Source organism: Chelonoidis abingdonii, chromosome 9 (genome assembly GCF_003597395.2).
Source record: "Chelonoidis abingdonii isolate Lonesome George chromosome 9, CheloAbing_2.0, whole genome shotgun sequence".
In the NCBI taxonomy this organism is placed as follows: Eukaryota; Metazoa; Chordata; order Testudines; family Testudinidae; genus Chelonoidis; species Chelonoidis abingdonii.
The window spans coordinates 63,523,572-63,534,606 of NC_133777.1; the positions used below are offsets into that span (position 1 = coordinate 63,523,572).

An 11,035-nucleotide genomic window follows, 5' to 3' on the forward strand; every position below is an offset into this window, starting at 1 on the left:
ATAATTTCCACTGGATCCCTTGTCCAACAGTTGTTGAAACCCTTAAACTATTAATTAATCGTTAAGTAAGACAAAGATTTTCCTTTACAGAAACCATGGATATTGCTCACGCAGTTGTTTTTCTATGGTCTGACATTTGATTTTTAACTATTGTTTCAACTAAATTTGCCTCGGTATGAATGTTGAACCGGTCTGTAATCTGCAAGATCACCTAATAGAGCCCTTTTTAAAGTATTGGCATTACTTCCCTAACTCTGTATGTCGGGACCGAAGCCGATTAGGTACAACCGTAGTTAATAGCTCTGCAACTTTCACATTTGAATCTTCACTCGGGTGAAGACCATTCGTCCGTATATTGTTAATGTGTTTGAGTTTATCAATTATCCAAACCTCTCCATACACTTCAATCTGTGACAGTCTAGTTTGTCACTACATAAAATCAGTTTGGGAATCTCTCCTACATCCTCAGCCCTGAAGACTGAAGCATAAGTTGTTCTGCAATGATTTTCGTCTTAAGCACCTTTTGTATTTTGATTGTTCAAGGGCCAACTGTTATTTAGCTGGTCCTGCTTGGATGTACTTAAAAAACATTTTATTACTTTGGAGTTTTGCCTAGCCATTCCTTCAAACTCCTCTTTGTTTCTTTTAACTCCGCACCTAAGCTGGCAGTGTTTGGGCTCCTTTCTCATTTGCCTCACTAGGATTTGACTTCCACTTTTTAGGGAACGTCTTTTATCTCTTACTGCTTCTTACATGTTATTTAAGCCACGGTGGCTCTTTTTAGTCTTTTACTGTGTTCTTATTTTGGGTATACGTTATGATGTTTTAAAATGGGCCATGCAACTGTGCTGGTGATTTTCACTTTAGTCACTGTCGCTTGTTAACTTTGTTAACTAACTCCTTATTTTTGTATAGTTCCTCTTTGAAATTAAATGTCACGTGTGGGCTGTTAAGGTGTTTCTCGTAGCTCCCCAGCACCCAGACGGTGGACCTGGGATACGCGTCTCGCTCCAAGGGTGGAACTATGTATTATGGTCACTATTCCAAGCGTCCTGCTATAGTTACCTCTTGACAGCCTCTGCGCTCCACTTCAGTATTAATCTTAGAGTTGCCTTCCCCTTGTGGGTCCGTACCAGCTGCTCTCATGAGCAGTCATTTAAAGTATCAGAGAATGTTAATCTCTGCATTTCGTCCTGAAGTGAAATGTTCCCAGCAATATTGGGATAATTAAATACCCCACTATACTGGTTCTTAATTTGATAGCCTCTCTAATTTCTCCTTAGTTTATCATCACTATTCTGTCCTCGGTGTGTCGATATAGATCCTCATGTTATTTGAGCATGAAATTCTATCCATACGATCTATGAACATGTGGATTCGCTTTAAAATTTTACTTCTTTGAATCTACATTCTCTTCAACATTAGCGTCACTCCCCCCTGCACGACCTGTTCTGTTTTCCGATATATTTTGTACCCTGGAATGATTGTGTCATATTTGCTTCAGTCCACCAGGTTTCTGTGATGCCTATTGTATCATATTCTCTTTATCACAAGGCACTACTAGTTCACCCGATCTTATAATTTCCACTGGATCCCTTGTCCACAGTTGTTGAACCCTTTAAGAACTTATTAATTATCAGTTAAGTAAGAAAGATTTTCTTACAGAAACCATGTACTATTGCTCACCCAGTTTGTTTCTATGGGTCTGACATTTGATTTCTTACTATTGTTTCAAACTAATTTGCCTAGGGTACTGATGTTGATACTCGTCTGTAATTGCAATTGACACCTCATAGAGCCCTTTTTAAAATTGGCATTACTTTCCCTAACTCTATAGCTGGGTACCGAAGCCGATTAAAATACAAAGAGTAATGCTCTGCACTTCAACATTTATCTTCAACTTGGGTGAAGCCATTCTAGTCCGTGATTTGTTAATTTTTGAGTTATCAATTAATCCAAAACCTCTCCAGTACACTTCAATCGTGACAGTTCTAGTTAGCACCTACATAAAAGTTAGTTTGGGAATCTCTTCCTACCATCCGTCAGCCGTGAAGACTGAAGCAAAGCCTTTTGTCGTCGCAATGATTTTGTCTTAAGCACCTCTTTTGTATTTTGGATTGTTTCAAAGGCCCACGTTATTTAGCTGAGCTCTGTTCGGATGTACTTAGAAAAACATTTTATTACGCTTTGGATTTTTGCCTAGCATTCTTCAAACTCCTCTTGGTTCTATTTAACTCTGCACCTAAGCTGGCAGTGTTTGGGCTCCTTTCTCATTTGCCTCACTAGGATTTGACTTCCACTTTTTAGGGAAGTTTCTTTATCTCTTACTCTTCTTTACATGTTATTAAGCCACGGTGGCTCTTTTTAGGTTCTTTTACTGTGTTCTTATTTGGGTATACGTTATGATGTCTTTAAAAAATGGGCCCATGCAACTGTGTGGGATTTCACTTTAGCACTGTGCTTTAACTTTGTTAACTAACTCCTTATTTTTGTATAGTTACCCTCCTGAAATTAAATGTCACAGTGTGGGCTGTTTAAGGTGCTCTCTACTACTCTCCGACGCCATGAACGCGCTCCGGAACTGGGTGACCGCGTTCGTCGACAGGTGTAAGCTATGATTATGGTCACTTATTCCAACGGTCCTGCTATAGTTACCTCTTGGACAGCCCTGCGCTCCACTTCGGTTATTAATCTTAGAGTTGCCTTTCCCCTTGTGGGTTCCGTACCAGCTGCCCATGAAGCAGTCATTTAAAGTAATCAGAGAAATGTTATCTCTGCATTTCGTCCTGAAGTGAAATGTTCAGTCAATATGGGATAATTAATACCCACTTACTGGGTTCTTAATTTGATAGCCTCTCTAATTTCCCTTAGTTTCTCATCACTATTACTGTCCTGTGGTGTCGATATAGATCCTTCATGTTGATCTATAGAGCTGAAATTTCTATCCATAGCGATTCTATGAACATTGGATTCGCTTTAAAATTTTACTTCTTTGAATCTACATTCTCTTAACATTAGCGTCACTCCCCCCTGCACGACCTGTTCTGTTTTCCGATATATTTTGTACCCTGGAATGATTGTGTCATATTTGCTTCAGTCCACCAGGTTTCTGTGATGCCTATTGTATCATATTCTCTTTATCACAAGGCACTCTAGTTCACCCGATCTTAAGTGGATAATGAAAAGTTATTTACTTATTCCCATAATACGAGAACTAGGGGTCACCAAATGAAATTAATAGGTAGCAGGTTTAAAACAAATAAAAGGAAGTTCTTCACACAGCACACAGTCAACTTGTGGAACTCCTTACCTGAGGAGGTTGTGAAGGCTGGGACTATAACAATATTTAAAAGGGAACTGGATAAATTCGTGGTGGCAAAGTCCATAAATGGCTATTAGCCAGGAAGGACAAAGAATGGTGTCCCTACCCTCTGTTCATCAGAGGATGGAGAAGGATGGCAGGAGAGAGATCACTTGATTATTGCCTGTTGGCTTCACTCCCTCTGGGGCACCTAGCATTGGCCACTGTCGGTAGACATATACTGGGCTAGATGGACCTTTGGTCTGACCCGGTACGGCCGTTCTTATGTTCTTAGCCCTAGTCATGGAACAGGGCTCCATTGTGTTAGGCGTTGTACAAACAGAACAAAGATTCCCTGACCATGAGGACTATCTGCAGAATGTGGTCTGCAAAAGAAGATTAAGATTTATATGAAACATACTCAGCTCCAAAAGCTGTCAAGGTTTCCAGTACTCTTAGTACAGGGCAAAGAGCAGTTCTACACAGTTATTCCTGCTAAGCTAGAACCCTTCACCTCCCATTAACCATACTAAGGGCTGGTCTACACTACGGGGGAAAATCAATCTTAGATACGCAACTTCAGCTATGTGAATAACGTAGCTGAAGTCGAAGTATCTAAGATCAAATTACCCACCGTCCTCACAGCGCAGGATCGATGTCCGTGGCTCCCCCTGTCGATTCCGCAACTCCGTTCGGGTTGGAGGAGTTCCGGAATGGATATAAGTGCATTTGGAGATCGATATATAGCATCTAAATGAGACGCGATATATCGATCCCCAAGCAATCGATTGCTACCCACCGATACGGCGGGTAGTGAAGACGTAGCCTAAGGTGCTATAATTTACTGTTAAATTTGGCACTTATTTACTTTCTATCATTCAATACAAACAACTAGTTTTTAAAAATGTGTTTGTGCCCTATTTGATTCACTACAAAATATTGGTGTCACAGATCCATAGGTCCAGTGCTCTGGAACAGCTCTGGAACAGTCCCTGGAGAACCCCTTCAGTGTGCCAGGCCCCCTTAGGGTCTCACTCTTTCACTAGGATAAGACACTTGGCTTCACCACCTTCTTAGACCAAACCTCGGAGCCTTCAGCACCCCTGCTTCACACTATGAGCTCCCTTCAGCTAATCTACCTGAGAGAGAACTGAACATCCAAAAGGAGCAATGCACCTTCAACTTCCGCCACTGCAGTGACTCTCAGCTAGCATCGTAAAAGCAGTAGAGTTTACTAGCTGTCTGGAACACAGCACAGAAAGTCCTAGGTTAGCATATAGAACAGAAAGTTACAGCATGGTCCATCTTGGTCAGCCCAGAGCCTCTCTTTTGTGCTAGTTTAGGAGAGTGTGCCCCTTCCAACAGCTTACACTTAACAACCCCCTACCTTGTCCCTCCCCAGTCATTTGTTCTTGTTCCCAGGCAACCACGGTCACATGTGGCCCAGGCCCCACATAGTAGGCATGAATCACACCTGTATCTCTGGGTCTCTGCAGAGCATAAACAATCTTTTCCCGCTACCTAGTTAACAATATAGCATATAGGGGAAACTGAGGTACACATAATATTCATACAAAATATTACAGCAAAGCACCATCCAATTTACTATGCTAAACAATTCATTTTCACGAAAGCTTTCACTACAGCCATGTTAATGCCATTGTTATTTGAATTAATCATTCCAAACCACATCTCAAAGTTCCCCTGTCAATCTAGGATCCAGTGTTTTCCACTGATCTAACTTTATAGTTTATAGCTTAAACTTTGCACGTAGAAGTCTGAAAGGTCACTATGCTCAGAGTACATATAACTAAGATACTAGAACAATATAGCTGGACTTGAGGAAATTATTCTCCCATTTGCCAGTCAAATAGAAAACTGTATTAAGGGGGGGGGGGCGCAAGGGAAGGAGGAGGACAAAGCCATGATTTTTTGATAAATTTGACCTTTCATTTAAAAATAGTTTTTAGCTGTCATCATCACTAAAGTATTGCATTCCAAATATGAATTAATGCAGTGCTGTCCCAGTCTGCATTCAGACAACTTCAATGTCTCCTCTGCTAGCCCTAGGTTTAGTAAGCATCAGGGGAGTTAAAACATGAGACTGGTTAGAACACTGTGGACAGGAGTGAAAAAAACAAGAATCAGGTCACTCTGCTGTTGCCTGGGAAAATGATGAGCAACAACAGAAATAAAAGCACTGGAGAGAAATATTCTTATGTTACGCTGCTTATATTAGCTGAGTCATCTCAGCTACCTTCATACATCTCACCTCAACACTTGAATTATTCTGTAAGTAAGTGTGGATTGGAACTGAATGCTTAACACGATCTATTTTTTTTTTCCCCTTCAAAGACATCCCTGAGAAATTTAGCTCGAGTACCTTTAAGGACAGTTTCTCAGGACCTTAATATTTCTCTAATCATAGTTTTGTGGGGGGAGAGTTGAAACTAAAATCTTAAGCTTTACTGAAGTCACTAAACTGGTATTTTTTTTTTTTAGCTCAGATTTTAAAATAGAAGTGACATCATAAAAACAAATGGAGCTATTTGTGGCCAGCAAGCTTACAGAGTTCACTTTACCCTCAGTTGTTACTCCAGAGTCTTCTTCCAATCAGCCCTTGGATGAATCTAAATTGGCAGGGAGAGGAGGGTCTATGGGCAGATTTTATCACCATTCCACCATCAATCAGAGGCTGAAACAGTTCCAGCTGCTTAATGGAGCTAATCTGAAGTTTTCCCCAAAGGAAGTCTTACAATGCCAGCAACTTTAACCCTCAATGTACAAGAATACACGTCACCATTTGTGAACCCCACATCCTCTTTAAACAAGACTTATTAATGTATCTTCATTTATCAAAACTAGAAGAAATAAGAAGTCTATTTTAGAGAGACATAAAGGCAATATGAATACCAGCACATTCTTAGTTTAAGATTCTCGTTGTGGGATCCCTCATAAATAGTACTATGCAATACTATTTAGAGCCGTGGTCCCCAAACTTTTTACGCACAAGATCACTCTTTGAATGTAAGTGCAACCCAGGATCTACCCCACTCCTTCCCCAAGACCCTGCTCCCCTCCCTCCATCGCTCACCCTTTCCCACCGGGCTGGGGCAGGTGGTTGCGGTGTGGGAAGGGCTGTGGGCTCTAGACTGGGGCTGAGGGGTTCGGCATGTGGAAGGGGGCTCTGGGCTGAGCCTAGGGCATGGGTGCAGGAGGGAGTGAGGGCTTCAAGCTGGGGCAGAGTGTTGGGGTGCAAAGGGGGGTTCCAGGCTGGTGTAGAGTGTTGGGGTGCAGGAGGGGTATGGGGTGCTGGCTCCAGGATGGGGTTCAGGGCTGGGGTGCAAGAGGGGGTTGGGGAGCAGGAGGGGATTTGGGGTGCTGGCTCCGGGATGGGGCTCAGGGCTGGGGTCCAGGATGGATGCGGGCATCCGCCAGGTGGTGCTTACCTCAGGTGGCTGCACAGCAGGGCTAAGGCAAGCTTCCTGCCTGCCCTGGCCCCACACCATTCCCAGAAGCGGCCTGGGGAGAGGGAGGGGGTTACACATGGCTTTGCATGTTGCCCCTCTCTGCAAGTACCATCCCCACAGCTCCCATTGGCCCCAGTTCCCCATTCCCGGCCAACAGGAGCTGCGGGGGTGGTGCTTGCAGAGGGGGCAGTGTGTAGAGACCCCTGCCCCTCCCCCGGGGCCTCAGGGGTGTGCTGGCCACTTCCCAGGGCAGCGTGGGGTCCCTGCCTTAGCCCCGCTGGACTTTAAGCAGACAGAGATCGTGATTGACCGGCAGAGACTCCAGGTTCAACCAGTTGATCACAATGTACCGGTTGGTGACCACTGATTTACAGTCATCCAAACCTTGGCATTTCTGTTGACTCATCCAATCAGAGTACCAGTTTTCGAGAGTTATGGTAATTTTGTGATAGGGCCACCTACTACTAAGAACTAACATAACCCCACCAAATTGTTTCATGTGCTTGGCCCCAAAAGGGGAACCATTTTCTCTTCATAACCAATCCAGTCCTAAAGAGTTATATATCCATTAGATGGATTCCCATCTTGGGTTATACCACTCTAGTTTTTCTACAGTGAAAAGTCGTAGATTTTTCTCCCTGTAAATTTTAATATAGTTGGAGAAAATGCAGTTCACCTTATAATGAAACTTACATACATTATGCCAATTGTCCTGTCAAATGACCACAATCAACCATGAGCACTTTTCTGATCAAACTAACAGATGTCTGTATGGGCAACTGGAATCCATAACACGTAATCACAAACTCAGATGTTACAGTTTTGCACCTCCGCATAACTGCAAAGAAAAAAACATTTCCACCAAAGATTACATTTGAAAGCACCTATATTGCCCAATACCTGCTGTTTTTTCCCACCACATCAGTAAGAGCCACTGACTCTTTTCAGTTTAGCCATGTTTACTTTTTGTGCTTATACTTTTAGTCCATAAATACATAGCATTAATAAAGATACAGAGTGAGTACGGTACTGGGTTGTTTTACGAGATGGTTACATTATTCCAGATAGCTACAACCCTGCAGTTATCAGGTGGCCTTGGAAGGTGAGAGCGCCTGTGGCAGAAATTCCTTGCTAAGGTTACAGCTGTGTGTACACTTAAGGACATACACTGCACACATGTAGCATTTTCAAAAGTGATTTGTTATCCTCTAACAAAAACAGAAAAGCCAAAGTATGCTTTAGTTATAATTCTCCAGATGGAGAAATTATGTTGCATTCTCTTTTTTGCTTATTTAGCAGCGACAACCCACTAATGGCCTGAAACAAAAAGAAGAAAGGAAAACTTCACTTTAAGATGCTCCCCTTTTATCTTTTCATCTAGAATATCAAAACAAGTTTTGGCAGTTACCAAACCATTTTAAATTCATCCCACATACTTGGTAGTCTAACAATGAAAAGAAAAGCAAAAGACCAAACCCTTCCAAGTTCTGAAGGACTAGTCCATGCCAAATCATTCACCCCATTAAAGCTTCTGTGTATTAAAAATCTATACACACAATCAGTTAGCAAAATGTAATTGTATAGGATACATTAATTGTGTTAAAGTAAATTTGCTTTAAGGCATATTAACATGAAATTACCCCAGCTAGAATAATTGTTTCCACAGATACTATTTCTTTTCTTGTCTCTACTGCAAAAGGGTATTGTAAACACAGCTGTTTGAATATCTATGAGCTGAATTTTTTTTTTTTTTTTTACTGAAATAGCCTGCTCTCTATTTTCCTGTTTTAAATTACATTCCAGGATTACCCAACTATCTTCTAATTTTGCAACTGCTGATAACATGGCAATTATTTAAAAATATATTTTTTAAATATTTGTTTCTGCCTTCCTCTAGAGTTATTTTTTCTAGATTAAAGAACACAACACCATGTTTTAGAATACATTAGGTCAGGGTTTACCTTTCAGAGGCCAACACAGCAGGCTTGTTCATGAGAATCTCAGAGCACACAGAAACAGACAAGTATATGCACATTTACACTGCAAAGGGGCCCACTGAACCTTGTCATTCAAGTTACATGTCTTGACGTAAACATATCTTTATAATGGGCCTATTTCCTGTTTGAACACAGCCTCGGTGAGACATGCAGTTTTCATTACCGGAAGATTTCTACATTAACACTCCATATAGTACAAATCCTTTTGTTAAACATAGGTATGCCAGAAAAGCATTCCTTGGCAAGTAGCCTTCTAAAAATTATTTATAAGCAGTTTTTAAGTCGTAGAACATGTACAAAACAAATTTAGAGAGTTGTGTCAAAGCTGAGGAGAGAAAGAGAGAGCTCTGATTCTGCAGGCCAAGTTTTTAAAGTATAAATTGTAGCTATTTTATATGATCAGTCAGACTGATGACAGAAAGGTTAACACATACCTACTACTTGGGAAGACAGAAAAATAAATGCTTGAATTCATGTCTTCAAAACCATAAGAAAGCTAAGTGCAACACTGGTACTCACGTATATTAAAGATGATCTGAAGAAGATTATTAAAAAAATGTGATGTGTCCTTTCCACGGTTTTGGTGGAGGAGAGGCTCAGGATTTCAGAAGACATACATTGTTAGTTTGCATGCTTCACTTGAAGGGATGGGGAGGGGAACTGAATTTTTAACAAAAGGCTTCCTTTCTCCAAAATGTTACTAAGCTAAATAGATGTTATTTTAAAACATCAAGAATTTTAGAACATAAAGAGGGACTCAAACACTTTTAATGTTAAAAAAACCCACACACATTAAAAAAAGTCACCCACAGACTTTTTTTTTGGAGGGGGGGGGGCAAAAGCCATTTCAAAACCTTCTTTACACCTCAGAAAAATGCTCAACAGGTCACTAGACTAATTTTTTTCTCCCTTTTGTAGGTAACCCGTGATGATTATTCTATTACATTTTAAGTACAGTTGTTTTACAAACATATGCTTCCAAGACTAACAAAGAAAAGCAGTACACTTTCAATCTGTTGATTTAGAATGCAGGTGTGGGTGAGACCTGATCATGATTCCTGTAACACCAAACCTTTGTTTGCAAATATCTTGATTTATTATCTAATACTTAATCAACATGAATGAAGAAAGTTTTCAGACAGGGCATTTATTTTCCGGTAGTTAACAAAACTCGGCTGGAGATCTCAAAGCAACAGACCAAGGCCCCAAGCCAGAACATATCTGGGGCCGGGAGATGGACAGAATGGCTTAAGAAACAAGAAACCACCCCAAGGGTCTTGAAGGCTGCATGTTCTAACAGAGCAAATTACAATGCAAGCCGCAGAGCGATGGGTGGGGGTGGGGGTGGGAGCAGAGAGTGGGAAAGTTGCTGTTCCCAGAGCCAGAGGACAGCGAGTTTCAGGAGGGGGTTCCCTTGGTGAGACGCTAATGAGCCTTTCAAGCCAGCGGACAGATAAGGCAGCGCGGCAGGGAATCCCGGTGGCGGGAGGGGGGAGCCGCTGAGCGCAGCGACAAAGGAAGGAGGAAGTTTCCCGGGGCGTGGAGCTGTGACGCTGCCAGAGCCCCTTGGACCAAACCTCCCCCTGCTTCTGGGGACACCTGGAGTAGAGCAGCCTCGCGCCCACCTTGCGGGGAGCCTCGTGCCCACCTTGCGGGGCGCGCGACGCCTCCCCGAGACCCGCGCACCCCACCCCACGCCGTCTCCGGGGAGGCTCTGCCCGCTGCCCCCAGCCGGGCCTCTCCTCACCGCGGGCTGCGCCAGGGCCCAGCCCAGAGACAGCCCGCGCGCCCGCCACCACCTGCCCCCACAGACTCACCTCGGCACCGGCAGGCACTGAGCGCCCTCCACCTCTCCTCAGCAAAACTGTGCCTCTCCCTCCCCAGTCACTGCGCCTGCGCACCCTCTCTCTGAGCCCAGGGCACCCACAGGCATCATGGGAGTTGTAGTCCTGCGTGAGCGGAATAGCTTGCGGGATACCCAGAAGTTGTCCCGTTTTGATTCTACTGGTACAGTTAAAGCGGTGCAGCCTCCTCTGTGTGGAGACGCTGAGACCTTGTCTACACTAAAAAGGGTTTCCTACTATAGCCATACCTGGAAACGCCACACGTACCTGAAAAATTAAGTTTGCCAACCCTCCAGGATAGTCCTGGAGTCTCCAGGACCGAAAGGTTATGTCCTGTGATGAAACCTGCAGGAATATGTCCAAACAATATCAGCAATCCTACTGCAAAAGAGCCTTCTTGCCAGCGTACCTTATACCAGTTCC

At 42.9% G+C, this 11,035-nt stretch overlaps 1 protein-coding gene across 2 annotated transcripts in view; it reads right to left on the reverse strand.

The window, feature by feature from the left end:
• The window catches only part of LOC116823786 (tropomodulin-3-like), a 50,619-nt gene extending 39,947 nt beyond the window's left edge, over positions 1-10,672 (reverse strand). For both annotated transcript variants that reach the window (XM_032778619.2, XM_032778618.2), the window contains exon 1: positions 10,586-10,672. The gene's annotated coding sequence lies outside the window, so the exon portion shown is untranslated. The remainder of the gene's footprint in view (positions 1-10,585) is intronic.
• Positions 10,673-11,035: the final 363 nt, after the last annotated feature.